Genomic DNA, 25,556 nt, shown 5'->3' with positions numbered 1-25,556 from the left:
CAAACAGGCTACAAACGTTCTTACATAGACAATTACCCACAACCAATGAGAGCCTATGGCTACCCTAAATAAGGCTCCCAATCAGAGACAACCGAAATCAGCTGTCTCTAATTGGGAACTCATTCAGGTAACCATAGACTCTCCTAGATGACTAACCAACATAGACAACGCTAGACATCTACACTCAACACAAAACCATATACTTCACCCCATAACCCCTTTACCAAATAAACACCCAAAACCAACAAAACATAAACATTCCCCATGTCACACCCTGACCTAACTAAAATAATAAAGAAAACAAAGAATAATAAGGCCAGGGCGTGACATAACCCCCCCCTTGAGGCGCGAACTCCGGGCGCACCATACACAGTCTAGGGGAGGGTCTGGGTGGGCTTCCATCCACGGTGGCGGCTCCGGCTCTGGTCGCGGTCCCCACGTCACCACAGTACCTAAACACCTCCTAGGCTTCCTCCAAACGACCCCCCTCCACCTTAACCCCATTGCATTCAGGGGCAGTTCCGGACTAAGGGGCAGTACCAGGGTCAGGGGCAGTACCAGGGTCAGGGGCAGTACTAGGGTCAGGGACAGTACCAGGGTCAGGGGCAGTACCAGGGTAAGGGGCAGCACCAGGGTAAGGGGCAGCACCAGGGTAAGGGGCAGCTCCGGACTGAGGAATGGCAGCTCCGGACTGAGGGACTGCAGCTCCGGACTGAGGGATGGCCCATGGCTGGCTGACGGATCTGGCTGCTCATGGCTAGCTGACGGATCTGGCTGCTCATGGCTAGCTGACGGATCTGGCTGCTCATGGCTAGCTGACGGATCTGGCTGCTCATGGCTAGCTGACGGATCTGGCTGCTCATGGCTGGCTGACGGATCTGGCTGCTCATGGCTGGCTGACGGATCTGGCTGCTCATGGCTAGCTGACGGATCTGGCTGCTCATGGCTGGCTGACTGATCTGGCTGCTCCTGTCTGGTTGGCGGCTCTGGCAGATCCTGTCTGGTTGGCGGCTCTGGCAGATCCTGTCTGACGGACGGCTCTAGCGGCTCCTGTCTGGCTGGCGGCTCTAGCGGCTCCTGTCTGGCGGACGGCTCAGTGGGCTCATGGCAGACGGGCGGCTTTGCAGGCTCATGGCAGACGGGCGGCTTTGCAGGCTCATTGCAGACGGATGGCTCAGATGGCGCTGGGGAGACGGATGGCTCAGATGGCGCTGGGGAGACGGATGGCTCAGATGGCGCTGGGGAGACGGGCAGTTCAGTCATTGCTGTGCAGACGGCAGACTCCTGCCGGCTGAGGCGCACTGTAGGCCTGGTGCGTGGTGCCGGGACTGGTGGCACCGGGCTGGGGACACGCATCTCAGGGCTAGTGCGGGGAGCAGGAACAGGGCATACTGGACCCTGGGGACGCACATTAGGCCTAGTGCGTGGGGCCGGAACTGGTGGTACCGGACTGGGGACACGCATCTCAGGGCTAATGCGGGGAGCAGCAACAGGATGCACAGGACTCTGGAGACGCACAAAAGGCTTAGTGCGTGGTGCCGGAATTGGTGATACCGGGCTGGAGACACGCACCATAAGGCTAGTGCGTGGAGGAGGCACTGGTGGTACTGGGTTGGGGCGGGGAGGTGGCGCCGGAAATACCGGACCGTGCAGGCGTACTGGCTCTCTTGAACATTGAGCCTGCCCAACCTTACCTGGTTGAATGCTCCCGGTCGCCCAACCAGTGCGGGGAGGTGGAATAACCCGCACCGGGCTATGTAGGCGAACCGGGGAAACCATGCGTAAGGCAGGTGCCATGTATGCCGGCCCGAGGAGACGCACTGGAGACCAGACGCGTTGAGCCGGCCTCATGACACCTGGCTCAATGCCCAATCTAGCCCTACCAGTGCGGGGAGGTGGAATAACCCGCACCGGACTATGCACACGTACAGGAGACACCGTGCGCTCTACTGCGTAACACGGTGTCTGCCCGTACTCCCGCTCTCCACGGTTAGCCTGGGAAGTGGGCGCAGGTCTCCTACCTGCCCTTGGCCCACAACCCCTTAGCCACCCCCCAAGAAATTTTTGGGAGTTACTCACGGGCTTTTCGGGCTTCCGTGCAAGACGTGTCCCCTCATAATTCCGGTTTCGAGCTTGATTCTCCGGCTTCCATCCACGTCTCCTAGCTGCCTCCTTAAACCACCTCTCCTGGGCTGTGGCTGCCTCACCTTTCACACGAGAGCAGCGATATTCTCCAGTTTGCGCCCAAGGTCCATCTCTTTCCAATTCGTCCTCCCAACTCCAGAGATCCTGTGTAGGTAGGTCCTGTTGCCGCCTTCCATGCCGCTTGGTCCTATGGTGGGTAATTCTGTCACGATCGTGTGGTGGATTGACGGACCAAAATGCAGCTTTTGGAAAATAAGCCATCTTCTTTTATTAAACAACACGAAGATGAACACGACACAAAAACACTTTAACAAAACAACAAAATAACAAAACGACCGTGAAGCTACAAACGTTGTGCACATACAAACAGGCTACAAACGTTCTTACATAGACAATTACCCACAACCAATGAGAGCCTATGGCTACCCTAAATAAGGCTCCCAATCAGAGACAACCGAAATCAGCTGTCTCTAATTGGGAACTCATTCAGGTAACCATAGACTCTCCTAGATGACTAACCAACATAGACAACGCTAGACATCTACACTCAACACAAAACCATATACTTCACCCCATAACCCCTTTACCAAATAAACACCCAAAACCAACAAAACATAAACATTCCCCATGTCACACCCTGACCTAACTAAAATAATAAAGAAAACAAAGAATAATAAGGCCAGGGCGTGACAGCTGGACTAAGACTAAACTTGCATAGGAGAAGTATAAAAGAAGATCCCATCCATGTAAACAACATTCAGACAGACTGTGTCACAAAACAAAACACTTAGCACCTTTTTTTCTAAGAGTGTACTATCTAGAACCTTGACAGGTTATTTGGCTGTCCCCATAGGAGAACCCTTTGAAGAACCCTTTTTGGTTGCAGGTAGAACCCTTTCTAAAGGAGGGTTCTACATGGAACCCAAAATGGTTTTTACCTGGAACCCAAAAGGGTTTTACCTGGAACCAAAAAGGGTTCTCGTATGGGGACTGCCGAAGAACCCTTTTTTTCCAGGAGTGTACAATAAAGCCAATAAGAGCAGTTTCCTGTAGGCTACAACAATCCGTTTGGTTATTACTGCACATGCTACATTGATACTAATGCAGTCTGGCCAGGTTGAGTAAGTTCGAACAGTACTTTATCCCTCATTCAACCTTCAACTCACCTTTACCTCTTGCCTGAGGTGTTCACTCAGGCGTGTGTGTGTGTGTGTGTGTGTGTGTGTGTGTGTGTGTGTGTGTGTGTGTGTGTGTGTGTGTGTGTGTCAGCGTACGTGCATAGTATGTAGAAGTAAACGTGAAGGAGAGCAGAGAGAGGATCTTGCATAGATTCAACTTTTGATATATGTACAGTACCAGTCAAAAGTTTGGACACAACTTAAAGTAAGGTCTTAAAGTAATGATGGACTGTCGTTTCTCTTTGCCTATTTGAGCTGTTCTTGCCATAATATGGACTTGGTCTTTTACCAAATAGGGCTATCTTCTGTATACACACCCCTACCTTGTCACAACACAACTGATTGGCTCAAATGCATTAAGAAGGAAAAAATCCACAAATTAACTTTTAACAAGGCACACCTGTTAATTGAAATGCATTCCAGGTTACTACCTCATGAAGCTGGTTGAGAGAATTGCCAAGAGTGTACAAAGCTGTCATCAAGGCAAAGGGTGGCTACTCTGAAGAATCTCAAATATAAAAAATATTTTGGTTTGTTTAACACTTTTTTGGTTACTACATGATTCCATATGTGTTATTGCATCGTTTTGATGTCGTCACTATTATTCTACAATGTAGGAAATAGTAAAAAATAAAGAAAAACCCTGGAATGAGTAGGTGTGTCCAAACCTTTGACTGGTACTGTATATATCACCAACTTGTTTTTCATTCACTGGACCATATGTTCTTTTGGTGTTCAGTTTTTCTGTTTGCAACGTCACTCTCCTCTTCTCTTTTATTGCCATTACCTCCTGCCCATTGGAGCATCTTGTTTTACTTTCCACTTTTGGACTATTGTGTATGTGTGCACAAGTAGCAAACTTTTTAGGAGTTCTTGCCGATGCCAGTTAAGTGGAGTGTAGATGTTACAGTAGCCTCTGCCGAGTCCCCAACAACCGGATGTTCCGGTTTTCAAGGGAAATGGAAAGAGAGCCTGTGACGTGACTTCCTCTTTTGGACGTTAACAAAGTGACACTCCGTCTTAACTCCTCCTCCACATTTACTGGATTGGTTGAACAGTGGAGAAGAGAATCTCCCCCCACAGATTTTGTTTCTTGTCAAGAGCAATATTTATGGGATCTAGTTTCAGCATTTATTTAACACCTGCTGTGTTAGGTTAATGTTACAGGGAACTTGCATAAAAGCCTGCAGGTCTGATGTGATCTGATTGGCTACACGGGAGCATATCCAGGAAGTGGAGTCACAGAATCAGTAACTAGCCTTACTGGGTGTCATAATATTGCTGTAATGGAAAAAGCCTAATAGGGTCAGATGGGTTGGTCCTGAGGGGGGAAGGTTACTCTCCACTATAGCACTACAGTTAGGGTGACCACAAAATACCCAAATGCAGGACAACAGGATGACTTTGCTGGATTACTTTGGAATGATTTTGCAAGTCAATGTAGCCTACACATTAATATTTGTTTTTGGCAGCACCCGTTCATTTTCATTGTTTTATTTCACTTAGTCTTGCATGTTGGAGCTCGTAGCCTAAGCTTTTCACTGTGCCCTGCAATAACACCTGCAACCTTGTATATAAACAATATTTTTCTGCCATATAAAACCAGAACTTTTACAGTTTAGCATCTCATCATTCTCCTTCAGACAAGACAGTAGGATAGTAACACCTATACCATCAGACAGTAGGATAGTAGCACCTCTACCATCAGACAGTAGGATAGTAACACCTCTACCATCAGACAGTAGGATAGTAACACCTCTACCATCAGACAGTAGGATAGTAACACCTCTACCATCAGACAGTAGGATAGTAACACCTCTACCATCAGACAGTAGGATAGTAACACCTCTACCATCAGACAGTAGGATAGTAACACCTCTACCATCAGACAGTAGGATAGTAACACCTCTACCATCAGACAGTAGGATCGTAGCACCTCTACCATCAGACAGTAGGATAGTAACACCTCTACCATCAGACAGTAGGATAGTAGCACCTCTACCATCAGACAGTAGGATAGTAACACCTCTACCATCAGACAGTAGGATAGTAACACCTCTACCATCAGACAGTAGGATAGTAACACCTCTACCATCAGACAGTAGGATAGTAACACCTCTACCATCAGACAGTAGGATAGTAACACCTCTACCATCAGACAGTAGGATCGTAGCACCTCTACCATCAGACAGTAGGATAGTAACACCTCTACCATCAGACAGTAGGATAGTAACACCTCTACCATCAGACAATAGGATCGTAGCACCTCTCTAACAGCTTATTATTCTGTTAATAAATCAACAGGGCCTTTCTTCTTCTTCCTAATCAGGTTGACTTCTCACAGACAGAGGAGGCTGAGGTGTAAGTGAATTATTCAATAAACACAGCCTTGATGAAAGGCGCCTGTTAGAGAAATGAAATGCCACAGTTTGATGACGCTCAGGCTGCAGGCTTCTCCCCCCTGCTTCAAGTCAGTCTGCCACACAGAGACCAGACAAGGTAGTCTCGAACACCCAGCTACCCTTTGCAGTGGTTTTAGTGTAGATAGTTAATGCAAACTAGCCAATTGTGAAGTGCACGCATTAAAAATAACCTCTGATCTTCATCTTGCTAACTACTATTTTGTATTTTATGCAAAGGGATAAGGTAGTGACGTAGGCAGTTACGTAGTCGCTCAGTATCAAACTGAAGTTCAGTTACATACAGACGTGTTAAGCCAGAACATTTGAATATTGTGGGAGGCAACCTGGATGTCTAAAGAGACTACAGACCGGGAGTTAATCATCTCACTGCTGTTAATGGATCATTGTGATGTGAACTGGAAGTGGGTGCTGAAGTGTTGTAGTTCACACCACCTATTGACAAATCCACTAATGGCCTTTGTCAACCTCTCAAATCGATGAAAACCAACTGTGGTTGTCTGTCTCCCAGTCCCAACCACACAGACACTACCAGCAAAGCAGTCATGTTGTGGTTTGAGTACATTTTTTGGTTTGAGTGATTGATGTGAATGTGCGATCATTGTGACTGGTTTATGCCTATTAGCTAGCTAGTTTCCCTACTGGAAATGGTTCACTCCTATTATCTCTTGACTTTTGCCCCTTTCTTTACCCCCTGGCTTGTTCTCAGGCCCTTTCTCTCTTCTCTAAATTGCACTGTGATGATAACACTCTCTATGCTGGTCATGATTGTCCAGTGTGGTCTCCTGAGTGCCACAGCGGTCTAAAGCTCTGCATCGCAGTGCTAGAGGCGTCACTTCAGATCCGGGTTCAATCCCGGGCTTTGTCTCAGCCAGCCGCGTCCGGGAGACCCATGAGGCGGTGCTCAATTGGCCCAGCGTCATCCGGGTTAGGGGAGGGTTTGGCCGGCTGGGTTGTCCTTGTCCAGTCGCGCTCTAGCCACTCCTGTGGTGGGCCGGGCTCATGCACGCTGCCCTGACACGGTCGCCAGTTGGACGGTGTTTTCTCTGACACACTGGTGCGGCTGCCTTCCAGGTTAAGTGAGCAGTGTGTCAAGAAGCAGTGCGGCATGGCGGGACGTGTTTCGGAGGACGCACGGCTCTCGACCTTCGCCTCTCCAGAGTCTGTACGGGAGTTGCAACGATGGGACAAGACTATAACTACCAATTGGATACCACGAAATTGTGGAGAAAGGGGTTGTAATTTTTAAAAAAAATATATACTAATAATATTTAAAAAATTTAAACATTTATTGTCCAGTGTCAGCAGATTGGTAGGCTACGCTATTAGGGCGACAGGTAGCCTAGCGTTTAGAGCGTATATCCGAGCCGTCAAGGTGAAAAATGTGTCGATGTTCCCTTTAGCGAAGCACTTAACCCTAATTTGCCCCTAGGGACACCATCCTCCAATGGCTGACCCTGTAAAACACCACATTTCGCTACACCTATCCGGTGTGTGTGACAATCAAACAGCTGTATCAATGGCTAGCTGGAGCTCGGCTAGACGTCATCATAGTGTAAATGCTATACAGTAGGGACCTCCACTAGTCTGGCTTGACTCTAGCATGACTATTCTACATGAGGACATTGACTATTAGGACATGTTGCCTCTCTGAAAAGATCAAAAAGCTAAGGATCTGCTGGAACTACATCCAGTGAGAGCTGGCTTCTTTTTCTTCCATTGAGTGCAGGCCTTTATTTATCTTAGTTTGCTATGGGGCTCCTAGGACCCTTTTCTGTAGGGTCAACTCTACCTCCACTGATGCCTCGATGGTGGCCGCCTAAGCTGAGGGAATAGACAGATCCTAACCTTGTGGGCATGTCTACTGCAAGTCTCCTCCTCCAAGCCTTGGGAGAGAGAGTTAATGAGATTTGAGCAGTAGCAATTTCCTCTACTTACCTCACGCACTCCTGGGGCAGGACTGGGACTGGGACAGGGACAGGGGCGGGACTGCGGCAGGGCTGGGACTGGGCTGGGGCAGGACTGGGACAGGACTGGGGCAGGACTGGGACAAGACTGGGGCAGGACTGGGACAGGGCTGGGATGGTGGCCCCTGAAATTCCTCTCCCAGGAGGCTCGCTGAGGCCCCATCAGCAACCCTCTAAAGAATGCATAAACATGGTCCCCCTCACACTTCTCTTCCTAGGCCTTTTGTTGAGGGGCCTCATTACATTGTCTCCAGCTGTCAATCTCAGCCTCTTAATCGCCTCTTTCTCTCCCTTCATCCCTCCTCTAAAGCTGCTTTACTGCAGTCAGCCGTCTGAGACAGCAGCACCTCACCACACCGGTCCGCCTGGCCTGTCTGATCCACTCCACCATGACCCTACTGACAGACAATGGTTTGTCTGTTCAGTTGAAGAAGGCTGTTGTGTCATCAGAAAATACCTCTAATCCTGGAGATGGCCGGTCTGCGCCGCTAGCAAGATCTCTTGAGGTTATAAGGCTGTGCCACAGGGATAAGGCTGGCTTGTGTTATGTGAGGTTATGACTGACTGGTTAGTGTGTCAGAGAGCCTGGCTATTGGTGGTTCCCCTGGTACAGAACCAGATACCGAAGTAGCACAGGCTGTCTGTGAGGGGGGGGGGGGGGGGGGGGGGGGGGTCAGGCCTCTGGTTGACCTTGGCTCCTGGACAGATGGCAGGGATTTACCCTGGACCAGTCTCACTGAAGGCCAATTCATGGTAACAAAGTAGCTACACACAGCTGGGCGGGAGCCTTGGTTTTCTGTGATTGAATTTTTCACTGATGTGATTAGGATTTTATACACATACTGATCTGGACAATAAAGTAGAGCATTTGGTTGTCTCTCTCTCTGTGTTGTAACTGCTGTCACGTAACAAGCCCTGTTGGACAAGTGGAGAAGCTGCCTTCTTACACGTTCACTTACTGCAGAGAGAGAGAGAGCAGAACTGCTGGTTGTCAGGGGATTGCAGTGACCAGGCACTGATGTCGTCAGGTCTCTTCCATGGGGCCCGAGGTCTGGGCTCTGCTGCTGGAGGGAAGGGAATTCAATGCTATGGAGGCAGGGTCTCCAGTCTCCAGTAACTGGGACTGAGGCTGAACAATGCAGCCATTCCATGTGGCCAGGCCAAGGCTTTTAGGCCAGATTAGAGCTGGATAATGAGACCCAAATATTATTGGTCTAAATTGATCTGCTACACTCTCTGTTTGCTTTGTTTGTGTCGTGAGCCTTGTCTTTGCCAGTAGACCACGTACACATGCACACACACGCGTGCAAATGCCACAGCAGTAGGAGCTTAACAGCCATGCCTTAGTCATAGGCCCATGTCCTTAACTGACAGATTAGTGAACTGAAGTGTTTGTGACAGGCGCTAGTGATGGGCCTTTCAGTGGGTCATTTCATCTGCCATCTTGTTTTGATCCATATGTAGGTTAATCTTCTTGGTGATGGCTGATTCTTTTAGGAAATTGATTGTCCCCGCTCCCTGCCAACAAGCCCAGACCTCATAGCCCCGTGCCACCTGCTGCCATCCTACAGTAGGATTTGTAGGTCAGAAGGACAGGACCATGCCTGTTGTGTTTACAGTCATTCTGTCAGTGAGACCTGATATTCTACTGGTGGTTGTGTTGTAAGGGATATGAACGATATGGTTCTAGGGGTGTTAACATCTGAGGAACGGTGTGGACTGCATGATATCAGTTAGTGTAAACAAGGGATTGTTGGTCCTTCTTCCTCCTTGCCTGGCTCATTCTCTCTCCCCACCCACTGTGGATGGAGGAGGCTGCAGGGAACTGGTCCAACCCAACCTGGCTGTGGCCTGGCATCTCTCCTGCCAGCTGGCATTCCTCCTGCTGACCCCAGCCTTATGTCATCCCTCCATGATTATATAATGACTTTCTGACAAACACACACACAGAGAGAGAGAGAGAGAGAGACAGAAAAATGCACACACATACACACAGAGACAAACTTGCACGCGCGCCCACACACACACACACAGAGAGAGACAAACATGCACACACATACACACAGAGACAAACTTGCACGCGCGCGCACACACACACACACACACACACACACACACACACACACACACACACACACACACACACACACACACACACACACACACACACACACACACACACACACACACACACACACACACACACACACACACAGAGAGACAAACATGCACACACACACACACACACACAGAGAGACAAAAATGCACACACACACACATATGCCCAGTGAACATACAAGTAAACCGACAGCCTTAGCCGGTTGTGGTTGCTGCTGACACAGATAAGCACGACTCACAGTAATCATGAGCACTTTTCATTAATATGTCTAAACTTCCTTTCACATTTCCACTATTTATTTGCTATCTTAACGATCTCTACTTTAATCTCTCTGTTCCTCTCTTCCTTTCCCCCTGTCTGAACATTAAGGTTTACTTGAGGACATGGGTGGATAACAAAAAAAAAGAGGAAGAGGATGAGGTCTGGTACGGTAACATTTCTCAAAACGCTGCTCCTCCTCCGTCTGCTCACTTTATCAGGATCCACACACACACGGGCCACTCTGTCCACTTGGCACTGCGTTCCCTCTCAACCAGCAGCAACTCCAGTCCTTCAGGGTCATAGTTCTGCTGGACTTTTTTCTTCTTCCTAACAGATCATTGATTCGTCACTGTCACTGCTTTCACTCAGTGCTCAATCCTGGTTGTCCAGGTCTGAGTCGGTCACTGATTTAAAAGGCAGGAATGAAAACCAGTCGATATTGCGGCCCTCCAGGACTGGAGTTGTGCAGCCCTGCTCTGACTGACCCAAACCCCTCGACAGACCTGGAAGTGCAGATCAAGTTCAACGTATTCTTATTTGATGTGAATGAACTGTTACATTTGGTTTGTGAGAGAGGTGTATTACTGACTAAGTGAATCCGTGTCCCCAGGGCTACGCAGAGCCCAGCTGCAGTAATAACCATCCTGTCACACCTGATACTCTACTATAAACAACAAACCAGAAACTCTCCACACACACACACACACACACACACACACACACACACACACACACACACACACACACACACACACACACACACACACACACACACACACACACACACACACACACACACACACACACACACACACACACACACACACACACACCAACCCAAAAGCTACTGAAGGTATGGAGTTACGGATGCATGTATCCTAGTGCCTCCGAGCACCTCCCTTAGATTGGAACCTGTGTGACCCTGCGGTCCTGGATTTAGAATGATGTTAACATGACAGGAGAACCAGGCTCTTAGTGACAAACGTTCACGGAACGTATCTAAATCATTCCCTAGAAGTGGACCCTGTGGACACTCAGTGTGTAGTGCAATGTGCTGCTGATACCCACAGTCAGTCAGTCAGTCAGCAAGTCAACCAGTCAGGCAGTCAGTCAGCAAGTCAACCAGTCAGGCAGTCACTCGAGGTACCTCACCTTAACGCCACTACGCACTTCACGCAAACGCTGCGACTGAGCGTTGTTTTCTGCGTAGTTCTACGTACCTTTACGTGGCTGACATTTTGGAGCGGACCACATACGACGCTCCGTGGCTCTGTTTACGTAGGATGCAGGCCCTTTATGTCTATGTCTCAGGACTGTACCCTGACCAGATGGCTGGAGAGAATGGGGCAACACAGAGCAGAGAGGCAGCAGGCTGCAGAGGGCTATGGGTGGGGAGAGGAGAGAGAGATTTACAGAGCCTCGCATGCCTAGTGAGCACAATGAGGTCAGAGCAAGGCCCCACATTGTCAGATAGAGAGAGAGAGAGGGGGCAAGCACAGATCAGAACAGAGCGCTTGGCTCAATCAGCACCTGTCTCTCTCCCTCCCGCCTGTTCTCCTTTTTGCCCTCCCTCCCTAGCAGTGACTGACGGACATGCTTCTGACACGACAGGAAGAACAGTATCTCTGCAGTGTATATGTGTGTGTGTCCATTCTCCTCACACACTGGTAGTGAACAGAGAAATTTAAATCTAATCTCTTTGGTGCGCCATGCTGTTTAATCTACAGTCTACTGTTGTATCAGGTATCGTTATCTCACTCAACATCCCTTCAATGCACCAAAACAAGTCTGCTAGTGGACTTAACTAGCACAGTTAACTGAACACAGTTGCTCCTAGCCGGGTGCATCACACAACATACTGTATCATTGTCTGTTTTAACGTACACTACATGACCAAAAGTATGTGGACACCTGCTCGTTGAAAATCTAATTTCAAAATCATGGGCGTTAATATGGAGTTGGTCCCCCCTTTGCTGCTATAACAGCCTCCACTCTTCTGGGAAGGCTTTCCACTAGATGTTGGAACATTACTGTGTGGACTTGCTTCCATTCAGCCACAAGAGCATTAGTGAGGTCGTGCACTGATGTTGGGCGATTAGGCCTGGCTCACAGTCTGCGTTCCAATTCATCCCAAAGGTGTTCGATGGGTTCTGTGCAGGCCATTCAAGTTCTTCCACACCAATTTCGGCAATATTTCTGGATGGACCTCACTGTCACTTTCCTGACCTATTTCTGTTAGTTTGTTGTATGTGTTAGTTGGTCAGGACGTGAGTTTGGGTGGGCATTCTATGTTTTCTGTTTCTATGTTGGTTTAAAGGTTGCCTGGTATGGCTCTTAATTAGAGGCAGGTGTTTGGCGTTCCTCTAATTGAGAGTCATATTTAGGTAGGTTGTTTCACAGTGTTCGTGGTGGGTGGTTGTCTCCTGTGTCAGTGTTTGTCGCACCATACGGGACTGTTCGGTTTGTTTTTGTACATCGTCATTTTGTGTAGTCTATTTTCCCTGTTCGTTCGTTCTTCGTGTTTAATGTAAGTTCGTCGTCCAGGTCTGTCTACTCCGTTTGTTGTTTTGTTAGTATTATTGAAGTTCGTGTTTTTTCGTCTTGTCTTTAAATAAATTATGTGTTCACAACCCGCTGCGCCTTGGTTCAATCCATGCTCCTCCTCTTCGGATGAAGAGGAGGAGGACTACCGTTACACTCACTTTGTGCACGGAGGCATTTTCATGCTGAAACAGGAAAGGGACTTCCCCAAACTGTTGCAACAAAGTTGGAAGCACAGAATCGTCTAGAATGTCATTGTATGCTGTAGCATTAAGATAGTTCCAGTGAAGGGACAAAGGGACCGAGCCCGAACCATGAAAAACTGCCCCAGATCATTATTCCTCCTCCACCAAACTTTACAGTTGGCACTATGCATTCGGGCAGGTAGCGTTCTCCTGGCATCCGCCAAACCCAGATTCGTCCTTCGCACTGCCAGATGGTGAAGTGTGATTCATCACTCCAGAGAAAGCATTTCCACTGCTCCAGAGTCCAATGGGGGCGAGTATTACACCACTCCAGCCGACGCTTGGCATTGCGCATGGTGATCCTAGGCTTGTGTGCGGCTGCTCAGCCATGGAAACCCATTTGCAGCTCCTGACGAACAGTTCTTGTGCTGACGTTGCTTTCAGAGGCAGTTTGGAACTCGGTGATGAGTGTTGCAACCGAGGACAGACGATTTTTACACGCTATGCGCTTCAGGACTCGGCCGTCCCATTCTGTGAGCTTGTGTGGCCTACCACTTCGTGGCTGAGCCGTTATTGCTCCTAGACGTTTCCACTTCACAATAACAGCACTTACAGTTGACCGGTGCAGCTCTAGCAGGGCAGAAATTTGACAAACTGACTTGTTGGAAAAGTGGCATCCTATGACGGTGCCACGTTGAAAGTCACTGAGCTCTTCAGTAAGGCCATTTTACTGACAATGTTTGTCTATGGAGATTTCATGGACGTGTGCACGATTTCATACACATGTCAGCAATGGGTGTGGCTGAAATAGCCAAATCCATTAATTTGAAGGAAATTTGTCCACATACTTTTGTATATGTAGTGTAGAAGTTGTGCTTTCATTTAAATCGAATCCCTTCAAGATCATTCAAAACCACTCAAATGATGTGACCCATGCCTTCTGAGAGGTTCCAGTGTGTCTGACAGAGCACAAGTGTTCCACTGTTTCAAGGCAGGTTAACGTTTTTCGTCATGAATGTTATTCTGGAGGCAGCTCTGCAGAGTGGCAAAGCCACAACGTCATGAAATCGGATTTAAACCTAACCTTAACACTAATCTTAACCGCACTGCTAACCCTAATGCCTAACCCTGACCTTAACTCTCTACACAACGAGGGAATTGGCCTACACGGATAGGGGTACATTTAAATGAAATGAATAAGCATGGTAGCAATTGAAAGGGAACAGTTTGGCGATTATGGGGAAATTATTTTACCTAAGAAGACAACAGTTCACCTGACAAGACTGATTCCAAACATTACTGTTCATTTATTTTACACATTACATTTACTGTACTTTTCTCCCTGCATTTGTTGATAACGAAATCTGAAAATACACTGGACACATTCAGGAACATGAGAAGAAAATTTCCTGGAAAATGTGGGGTAGGTGCAACATAAGACATAAAAAGAACATGGGTTTGAGTGAGAGGACTAACTGGTGTCTCCAAGTGGCCAAACACCTCTCCAAAGCGTACACAGTTCCTAAGTCATTTCAATGCACTTTATGACTCAAAGAAGAGTCTTCAACTATAAGGTGCTTTTTTGAGCTCTACTAGCTGTGCCGTTGAGGAACTAGAGTACACTGGTAGTCGTTTTGGTTGGAACACAACCCTGCATCACACAATTACTGTTGGTGTTTACGCAATCCAAAAACGAGTCAGGTGGGCATCATTTGAACGCTTGTTCTATTGCCAACATGACTAGCTAAGTTATACAATATGATCTTACAGTGCTAGGCTTTCACAATGCAATACAGGGAAACGGATTGTAATTTTGTGCATATAGAAAGGAGTCGTGTGTGCATTCAGCTGTGTGTTCTTCACAATGGACAAACATAGGCTCATTCTGTTCAGAACGCCCAAGGGTATGACACCATGTCATCTTGTGGCTGTTCATCAAACATAGTGATCATAAACATTGACACTGTATATGACATGATTTTTATGATATGGAAATGTGAAGTGCACATTTGGACTCATGGGTGGTTGGCTTGCTTGTATGACATCAAAGCGGTATTTATTAAAATCCTCAACGTCTCATCTTTCAAAATACATGGAGTTCTCTTAATTTACAACACTTCCCTCACGCAGAACACCAAAACAATAGCAAAAGTTGTCCAATTAGCAGGAGGGATTGGGGCGACTTCTTGTCACGCGCCATGCTCAAGTTCAGCACGGCTGTCAGTCAAAACCCTCACAGCACTGTGAAGCTTAGAGCCTGAGCTCTGATGTAATTTATAGCAGGTTACTGTACAGCTACTGTGTTCCAATTTAGGTGCTTATCGGTGCCCAAATCTATTTTCAACGCGTATACGGGTACGAGTGTAAAGGGCTACGACCAAAAAGCAAATGTTTGTTTCCATGGTTTTTACAATATAGCCTATTTTGACTTTGCGACTGGCCCATCTAGTCGAAATCAATCAGTTCTGCTTCCAGAACAAGACGTATCCCAGTAAACATCAGCCTGATCCAAAGTTCTTCCCCACAAAATGGTGAGAGTAACAAGAATTTGACCTAGCCTACTTCAGAGAAAGAGGAAGCCACTGTGACTCACCTGAAGTCTCTAGTGTCTACTTGGACACGTCATTTAATGGGTTCCAAAGAGGGACAAATGAACAGGCATAGCCAACGGTGACATAAGATGTAATGTGGTTATACATTGCAAACACTCGCTATTCCAGTAAGTCTGCTGTATTCGCTAAGGTCAGGTGTCTTTCCTGACTACGTGACCTGAATTAACTATTGATAAAAACTCTTGAAAAGCTCCTGTTCTCCATTAATGAGACTGGGAGTGTACTCCATTAAACGATTGTTATAAAACTACACTTCACTCTACAGACAGACATTTGGTCTTTGCCCGGCCTGGTTCTTTTTGACCTAGCTACACTACCGTGGCTCTCATTGGCGGATCCTCGATGTCACATGCTTCTCCAGCGTGCTTTTCAAGCTAACCCCCTCCATCCCTCCCTCCCTCCCTCTACTTTTCCGCTCTTCCCTTCCCTTGAAATACTTGACCTACTCCTCCACAGCGTTGCAAAAGGCCAGCCACGTTCTCTCTGTGTCATCACCAGTGAACTATGGCTCCTGTGCCGCAGACTCAGCAGAAATATCTGGTCCGCTCACTGTGAACTAAAGCATCATTCATCGGACAAAGCCGCAGAGCTACGGTAATGACATGTTTACGGTGCGATATTCTTCCAGAACAGGGGTTTCCAAACTTTTTATAGTCCCGTACCCCTTCAAACATTCAACCTCCAGCACACACACACTATACGATACATTTATTAAACATAAGAATGAGTGTGAGTTTATGTCACAACACGGCTCGTGGGAGGTGACAAAGAGCTCTTATAGGACCAGGGCACAAATAATAATCATTCATTTTGATCTTTTATTTCGCCATCTTACATATAAAACTTCATTTGTTAATTGAAAATTGAATAACTCACCACAGGTTAATGAGAAGGGTGTGCTTGAAAGGATGCACATAACTCTGCAATGTTGGGTTGTATTGGAGAGAGTCTCAGTCTTAAATCATTTTCCACACACAGTCTGTGCCTGTATTTAGTTTTCACGTTAGTGAGGGCCGAGAATCCCACTCTCACATAGGTACCTGGTTGCAAAAGACATCAGTGTCTTAACAGCGCAATATGCCAAGGCAGGATACTCTGAGTGCAGCCCAATCCAGAAATCTGGCAGTGGCTTCTGATTAAATTCAATTTTCACAGCACCGCTTGTTGCAATTTCGATGAGGCTTTCTTGTTCTGATATCGGTAAGTGAACTGGAGGCAGGGCATGAAAGGGATAACGAATCCAGTTGTTTGTGTCATCCGTTTCGGTAAAGTACCTGCCTAATTGCGCATGTAACCGATGTGAAATGGCTAGCTAGTTAGCGAGGCAACTCAGGCGAGGGAAAAAAACTCGCCCAAATGTATAGCCCCGTTGGAAAATATAAATGGACTGTTTGAAAATGTGAAAAAAATGGAATATATTTAATTTAAAAAAATATATTTTTTTTTTGTTAAATTTGATTTGCCGTACCCCAGACGACATTGCGTGTACCCCTGGGGGTACATGAATACCTGTTCTAGAACATAGTCTTTCAGAAGCAACATTTATTACGACAGCTGTGTATGACTAGCCCTTAGGCTGTGTTGTGTTCTTTCGTCTAGTGGGCGCTCAGACAATCCACAATTCAGAATTATTCTTGTCATTATGGCTGCGTTTACACAGGCAGCCCAATTCTGATATTTTCCCACTAAATGGTCTTTTAATCAATCAGATCGGCTCTTTTGCTAATAATTGGGCAACATATCTGAACTGAGCTGCCTGTGTAAATGAAGCCTAAGTAGGTAACCACATCAGCATGACTGCATTGAGCAGTTGTCAATGGTGGACTGTGTTTGATCACCCATATATGTGGCCACAGGTCTTTTCCCATGCAGGCTGAGAGCTGGGAGCTGTGTGCTTTGATTGATTCTGCTTTCTACTTGTTGCCCTGCCCTCCCCTTCCATCACTCTGCAGTCTCCTAATGTTCCAGCCACTGACATGGAAGTAACAGCTTTCCAGCCTCTGGTGCTCTATAAGAGCCGGAGAAGTACACAAACACACACACTTGTATTCCTTTAGAGAGCTGAGGCTTCTGTGTTGAGTCTAGACGCATAGTCTGAGGCTGTCCATGGATCGGTGTAGTCAGAGAATGCCTTTCAATTGCCATGAATGCATGCTTCTCCCGTCACGCCCGCTACAGAGTTACAGTATAGAAATAGGTCCTTTGGTTTTTAAATAGAAGTGCTGCCAATGAGCTATGTCGGGTTCTGGCTTCACTTCTGGTTGGGATGGTAGCTGTTTATTTCAGGACAGTAACGAATGTAGACCCAGAAACAAACAGTTGGTTTGTCAAGAATGTGTGCTGAGGTTGAGATGCTTTTTGTTTACTAATCAAACTAAAACCCAAGCAACCTCCTTTTTCTCGGATTGACATTTCTCTCTTCTCTGCCACGCTGTGTGGGTTGGTCTTTGGGTTTACCCACAATGCCCAACGTGTGAAGAAGGAGCTCAATTTCCCAGATAGAGTGAAACTCTTTCCCACCACTCAGTATTCCCAGGTTGGGTTAAATGTGGAAGACACATTTCAGTTGAATGCGTTCAGTTGTACAACTGACTAGGTATCCCTCTTTCCCTATAGAACCAGTCAGGAGGACATTATTACTGCTAGACTCTCAGACGGAGCGAGATAGACTGACAGTCCTGTAGCCTACAATAGATAGCAGTCATTTTGACATGCACAAGTAACACCCATGAGCATTTCACAGTGTCTCATTTTGACTGTCATCAATATTGACATACAGTATGGTGGGCATGTGGGCGTGTGTTTCTTTTGTATGTGCGCTCTTCCTTTTGTTCAAACATCCAAGACAGCCTCTTCTCTCTGTATCCCACTGAGGGGATGTAAAAGGGGGTGTTGGTGAAGAAAGAGGCGGAGTGCTGTCTGGCCTATCTGGTTCTCAGGATCCAAATAATACCACACATTTTGAGTCTCTGGTTGCTGTGTGAAAATGTGTGTGTTGTTATGTGTGAGTGTGCGTAATGTCTGTGTGTATTTCCTCCTTTCTCTGCGCCCCATAATCACAGCTAGCAGGTCATTGTGTTCTCAACTCCAAGGCTGTACTGACTAGCACCGTGGAGGGGTATTATCTTCCCCATTTTACAACAATACAATGGGATCTGTGCATGGGTCAAGATTGTGTGTGTGTGTGTGTGTGTGTGTGTGTGTGTGCTTGTGTACTGCTGCTGTCATTGACACTGGTTATATCTGGAGTACTTCTCCTGTCTTATCCGGTGTCATGTGTGAATCTCTTTCTCTCTTTCTTTCTCTCTCTCGGAGGACCTGAGCCCTAGGACCATGCCTCAGGACTACCTGGCATGATGACTCCTTGCTGTCCCCAGTCCACCTGGCCGTGCTGCTGCTTCAGTTTCAACTGTTCTGCCTGCGGCTATGGAACCCTGACCTGTTCACCGGATGTGCTACCTGTCCCAGACCTGCTGTTTTCAACTCTCTAGAGACAGCAGGAGCAGTAGAGATACGCTTAATGATCAGCTATGAAAAGCTAACTGACATTTACTCCTGAGGTGCTGACTTGCTGCACCCTCGACAACTACTGTGATTATTATTATTTGACCATGCTGGTCATTTATGAACATTTGAACATCTTGGCCATGTTCTGTTATAATCTCCACCCGGCACAGCCAGAAGAGGACTGACCACCCCTCATAGCCTTGTTCCTCTCTAGGTTTCTTCCTAGGTTTTGGCCTTTCTAGGGAGTTTTTCCTAGCCACCGTGCTTCTTCACCTGCATTGCTTGCTGTTTGGGGTTTTAGGCTGGGTTTCTGTACAGCACTTTGAGATATCAGCTGATGTACGAAGGGCTATATAAATTGATTTGATTTGATTTGGTAGTGCCTAACAGAGGGTAAATGTTCTGCTATTAACTGCAGGCGTATTAGTATTCTACAGCTGGATAGATAGTAATGACATCACTCATGTCTTTTCTCTTGCCTCCTCTCAGTAAGTAGCATTGGGCCTTTCAATCTGGCAGCGTGTGCCAGCGGAGTGCAACAGGTTCGCTTGGCCGACTTCTCCTTAGCGTGTGTGTGTGTGTGACGCACCTGATCGATGGGGCTACGTGGTAGTGGGAGTCAGTCGACCCATGTGCAGAACACTCACCTTCTGAGTTAGTTACCACAGTTACACTGCCTTTTATAACAGGTTTTCTTCCTTAGTTCCCCTTTCCATCTCAGAATGTTATAAAGTTTGGAGAAGTGGGGATGCATAAACCAGTCATCCTGCAATCCGTTATCCTTCGTCCTCTCTACACTCCGTCCCTCCCCAGGGCGGTTCACGAGGGGTCCTCTGAGCCACACTCCCCATCCATCTCCCTTGGGTCGGTCCCATGATCAAAGCCCTCTGTGTCCCTCCATTGTTCCTGCTCCGAACAGTGTAATGATTCCATCAGGTCCCGTAAAGGGCCCAGAGACAGGCCTTGGAACCTCCCCTGTTGAATACGCTTCGTTATGCGATTCGTTAGCGTGTCAACATGTGGCTGTCCCTCTTTACAGAGCACTGCCCTCTCTCCTGCTTCACTCAGTACCCCTGCTCCCATCAGACGGTGACAAATGCTTTCTTTGATGGTTACATCGACCTCTCTATGAAGAGCTGTTGTTATGTTCAGTATGAAAAAAGCTTTGTGTGTGTGTGTGTGTGTGTGTGTGTGTGTGTGTGTGTGTGTGTGTGTGTGTGTGTGTGTGTGTGTGTGTGTGTGTGTGTGTGTGTGTGTGTGTGTGTGTGTGTGTGTGTGTATGTTTGTGAGTCTCGTAACCACGCTACCACTCTGGTTTTCAAGAGGAGCCCAGCCCAGCCCTGGGCCTGCATGGAGGTCACAAGTTGTCATTAAGTTAATGACAAACATGTGACCACGATGACCCTTTTAGCCATGCTCATTTAGACCAATGTCCTCTGTAGACAGACAGACAGACAGACAGACAGACTGTGCCAACATAGCCTTAGTTCCACTATCATAGCCTTAGTTCCACTGTCTGTTGACAGACATACCCACACACGCAGACTTGCACACACACACAAACCCAAATACATTTTTTAAATGTAAACATTATACAGTAGCCGCGCTCCACTCAACTGTTTTCTTTTTTAATTGAACCTGTATTTAATTAGGCAAGTCAGTTAAGAACAAATTCTTATTTACAATGATGGCCTACCAAAAGACAAAAGGCCTCCTGGGGTGACGGGGGCCTGGTATTTAAAATACAAAATAAAATAAATATATAGGACAAAACACACATCAAACAAGAGAGACACCACAATACTACATAAAGAGAGACCTAAGACAACAACATAGCATGGCAGCAACAGTAATGTTGCTACCCTTAGGATGTGTTATGTGGATGTGCTTGTGGAGGGTCCTGCTGTGCAGCGTGGCTGTGAAAAACAGACAGGAACTGTCAGACAGGCAGACAGTGGTGCTGCTGGGAGAGGAGGGATAAACCACAGGGCAGAGAGACTAGACCATGATGTGATGTCCTGCTACATGTTGGACTCCCAGGGGGGATTTTTCTGCCCTTATTATTCATTAAACATGATCAGTAAATAGTTCTAAATCTACCCAACCCACAGCTGGAAGCAAATGTACACATGCAGGGATGAGCATGTGTGAACACACACACACACTAGCAGACACACACACATTATGCCCACAAACACCCAGCACCACAGCCCACCTAATGTACAGTTGAAGTCGGAAGTCTTAGCCAAATATATTTTAACTCAGTTTTTCACAATTCCTGACATTTAATCCTCGTAAAAATATCCTGTTTAACCTCTACTTTCCCACAATCCCGGATCCGGGAGCACCCCCATCAGTAAAAAAGCTGACTAGCATAGCCTAGCATAAGTAAATACTAGCATCTAAATATCATTAAATCACAAGTCCAAGACACCAGATGAAAGATACACATCTTGTGAATCCAGCCATCATTTCTGATTTTTAAAATGTTTTACAGGGAAGACACAATATGTAAATCTATTAGCTAACCACGATAGCAAAAGACACAACTTTTTTTCCCCACAATTTTTTCCCTGCATAGGTAGCTATCACAATTTCGACCAAATAAAGATATAAATAGCCACTAACCAAGAAACAACTTCATCAGATGACAGTCTGATAGCATATTTATTGTATAGCATATGTTTTGTTAGAAAAATTTGCATATTTCAGGTATAAATCATAGTTTACCATTGCAGCCACCATCACAACTCTCACCAAAGCAACTAGAATAACTACAGAGACCATCGTGTATTACCTAAATACTCATCATAAAACATTTCTGAAAAATACATAGCATACAGCAAATTAAAGACAAAGATCTTGTGAATCCAGACAATATTTCAGATTTTTCAAGTGTTTTACAGCGAAAACACAATATAGCATTATATTAGCTTACTACAATAGCTAACCACACAGCAGCATTGATTCATGCACGTTAGCGATAGGGAATAAACCAACAAAAGACATGACATTTTTGACTAACCTTCTCAAAACTTCATCAGATGACAGTCCTATAACATCATATTACACAATACATGTAGAGTTTGTTCGAAAATGTGCATATTTAGCGGCACAAATCGTGGTTATACAATGAGAAAAGTAGCCAGGCTGCCAACAATATGTCGGGAGAAATCTTGGGAGAGGCACCTAATCTAATCGATAACTAATCATAAACTTGACTAAAAAATACAGGTTGGACAGCAAATGAAAGATACATTAGTTCTTAATGCAATCGCTGTGTTAGATTTTTAAAATTAACGTTACTACAACATACAGCGTGCGTTAAAGCGAGACCGCACCTAGATTAATGGCAAAATATAAGTTCTACATTTTTCAACAGAACAACGAATTAACATCATAAATACTTCTTACTTTTTGATGAACTCCCATCAGAATCTTGGGCAAGGTGTCCTTTGTCCAAAATAATCATTGCTTGGTTGTAGATTGTCCTCTTCAACGTTCGAATTAGCAGTAAACATTAGCCATGTGGCAAAGACGTGTCCGACTCACTAAAACGCAGTACAAATAAATATCAGAAAATCGCAATATACCGATATAAACTGATATAACTCGGTTTAATATAACAACATTATGATGTCTTTAACACCTATATCGAATAAAAACAGAGCCGGATATATCTAAGGCCTATAACCGGAGCATTCTAGAACCACAGCCAGAGCTCCTTTCTGCGTCAGGGCGAAGAGGACAAAGGCCGGACCCCACGTTGCCAGCCCATTTATAACCTCTCAGTTCTGCCTAGCAACTCCATTTCAATTCTCACTATTCGCTGACACCCAGGGTAAGACGTATGCAGTGCATCTCAACCAAGAGAAGACAGGCAGATTTATAAACAGATCTCAGAACAGCCAGCAGATTTCAGGATTCTCACATCCTCATAGGAAAATTGCTCTAAGTCCAGTTCTGTTTTACTCACAGATATAATTCAAACGGTTTTAGAAACTAGAGAGTGTTTTCTATCCAATAGTAATAATAATATGCATATTGTACGAGCAAGAATTGAGGCCGAGGCAGTTTAATTTGGGAACGAAATTATTACAAAGTGCAAACAGCACCCCCTATTGAGAAGAAGTTTTAAGGTCCGTTAGGATCACCACTTTATTTTAAGAATGGGAAATTTCAGAATAATAGTAGAGAGAATAATTTATTTCAGCTTTTATTTCTTTCGTCACATTCCCAGTGGGTCAGAAGTTTACATACACTCAATTAGTATTTGGTAGCATTGCCTTTAAATTGTTTAACTTGGGTCAAACGTTTCAGGTAGCCTTTCACAAGCTTCCCACAATAAGTTGGGTGAATTTTGGCCCATTCCTCCTGACAGAGCTGGTGTAACTGAGTCAGGTTTGTAGGCCTCCTTGCTCGCACACGCTTTTTCAGTTCTGCCCACAAATTTTCTATAGGATTGAGGTCAGAGCTTTGTGATGGCCACTCCAATACCTTGACTTTGTTGTCCTTAAGCCATTTTGCCACAACTTAGGAAGTATGCTTGGGGTCATTGTCCATTTGGAAGACCCATTTGCGACCAAGCTTTAACTTCCTGACTGATGTCTTGAGATGTTGCTTCAATATATCCACATAATTTCCCCCCCTCATGATGCCATCTATTTTGTGAAGTGCACCAGTCCCTCCTGCAGCAAAGCACCACCACAACATGATGCTGCCACCCCCGTGCTTCACGATTGGTATGGTGTTCTTCGGCTTGCAAGCCTCCCCCTTTTTCCTACAAACATAACAATGGTCATTATGGCCAAACAGTTCTATTTTTGTTTCATCAGACCAGAGGACATTTCTCCAAAATGTACGATCTTTGTCCCCATGTGCAGTTGCAAACCGTAGTCTGGCTTTTTTATGGCAGTTTTGGAGCAGTGGCTTCTTATTTGCTGAGCGGCCTTTCAGGTTATGTCGATATAGGACTCGTTTTACTGTGGATATTGTCACGTTCCTGACCGGTTTTCTGTTAGTTTGTATGTGTTTGACGGTCAGGGCGTGAGTTTGGGTGGGTAGTCTATGTTATGTGTTTCTATGTTGGTAATAGGGTGACTTGATATGGCTCTCAATTAGAGGCAGGTGGTTTTCATTTCCTCTGATTGAGAGCCATATTAAGGTAGGTGTTTTCACACTGTTTGTTTGTGGGTGGTTGTCTTCTGTGTCAGTGTCTGTGTATGTTACGCCACACGGGACTGTTTCGGTTTGTTTGTTCGTTCGGTTTTTGTGTAGTCTGTCTTTCCTGTTCGTGCGTTCTTCGTTTAATGTAAGTTCTTACGTTCAGGTCAGTCTACGTCGTTTGTTGTTTTTGTGTCTATTCAAGTATTCTTCGTGTTTTCGGTTTTGTTTAATAAATATCATGTCATATAACCACGCTGCGTTTTGGTCTAATCCTTGCTACTCCTCTTCGGATGAGGAGAAGGAGGAAGCCCGTTACAGATATAGATACTTTTGTACCGGTTTCCTCCAGCATCTCCACAAGGTCCTTTGCTGTTGTTCTGGGATTGATTTGCACTTTTCGCACCAAAGTACGTTCATCTCCAGGAGACAGAACGCGTCTCCTTCCTGAGCGGTATGACGGCTGCATGGTCCCATGTTGTTTATACTTGCGTGATGTTGTTTGTACAGATGAACGTGGTACCTTCAGGCGTTTGGAAATTGCTCCCAAGGATGAACCAGACTTGTGGAGGTCCACAATTTTTTTTCTGAGGTCTTGGCTGATTTCTTTAGATTTTCCCATGATGTCAAGCAAAGAGGCACTGAGTGTGAAGGTAGGCCTTGAAGTACATCCACAGGTACACCTCCAATTGACTCAAATAATCTATCAGAAGATTCTAAAGCCATGACATCAATTTCTGGAATTTTCCAAGCTGTTTAAAGGCACAGTCAACTTAGTATATGCAAACTTCTGACCCACTGGAATTGTGATTTCTGACTTCAACTGTATAGCCTACATGACCTTGGTAGTGAACTGATGAGTCATGTCATGTTGAGTCTACTGTATACAGTAAATATGGGGGTGGGAGGAGGGTTGGGTTGATGAAAGGATGCTATTCCTGTCATTACTGTAGTGTCATCCCCTCTGGGCTGGAACTGGGAGGCACAAAGGGCTTCTTTTGTCCCGGTCTCCTCCCTCCTCTTTCCCTCTCGACACCTGACAGACCCAGTCATGTGTTGTCCTCTGGGGTACAGCAGAGATGATCATCGGAACGTCTACTGTAGCTAGCACAATACAACCCGTAAAGTCCAATGCAGTGTCCCTGACATGAGCCTGTTCACAGTCTCTATGGAGGCTAGTCTCTCTGTCCACTCCGTTGGATGGCCTTGGCTGGAATCCATCCTCGCTGGTCTGGTCTTTACTGAGAGTTTCACATTCAGTGTTTTGCTTCCTATCTACTGGCAAGTTGATTTGTTAACAAGCAAGCTGCACTTTGTCCATGCCTAATGTTTGCAGCCAGCCAGGCAGGCCTCTACTAGTGGTCTGCTGTGATGTCATGATGCGAGGGGTCACAGTGGAGGTCAACACAACATTTCTATGGTGTTATATCCTTAACATTGCACTCTCTTGATGGTCCA

General features: G+C 46.0%; 1 protein-coding gene across 2 annotated transcripts in view; it reads left to right on the top strand.

The window, feature by feature from the left end:
• Positions 1 to 25,556, top strand: part of LOC129829691 (signal transducer and activator of transcription 5B-like) — a 96,145-nt gene that overhangs the window by 24,675 nt on the left and 45,914 nt on the right. The window contains exon 1 of one of the 2 annotated variants that reach the window (XM_055891560.1): positions 15,930 to 16,022. The exons of the other annotated variant lie outside the window; for it this stretch is intronic. The gene's annotated coding sequence lies outside the window, so the exon portion shown is untranslated. Of the gene's footprint in view, positions 1 to 15,929; positions 16,023 to 25,556 lie in introns of those variants that run through there. 2 annotated transcript variants of the gene reach the window in all.

The sequence above is a fragment of the Salvelinus fontinalis genome, chromosome 2 (genome assembly GCF_029448725.1).
Source record: "Salvelinus fontinalis isolate EN_2023a chromosome 2, ASM2944872v1, whole genome shotgun sequence".
Lineage (NCBI taxonomy): Eukaryota > Metazoa > Chordata > Actinopteri > Salmoniformes > Salmonidae > Salvelinus > Salvelinus fontinalis.
The sequence above is the reverse complement of the archived record's forward strand: the minus strand, read 5'-3'. Positions and strand labels throughout refer to the sequence as shown.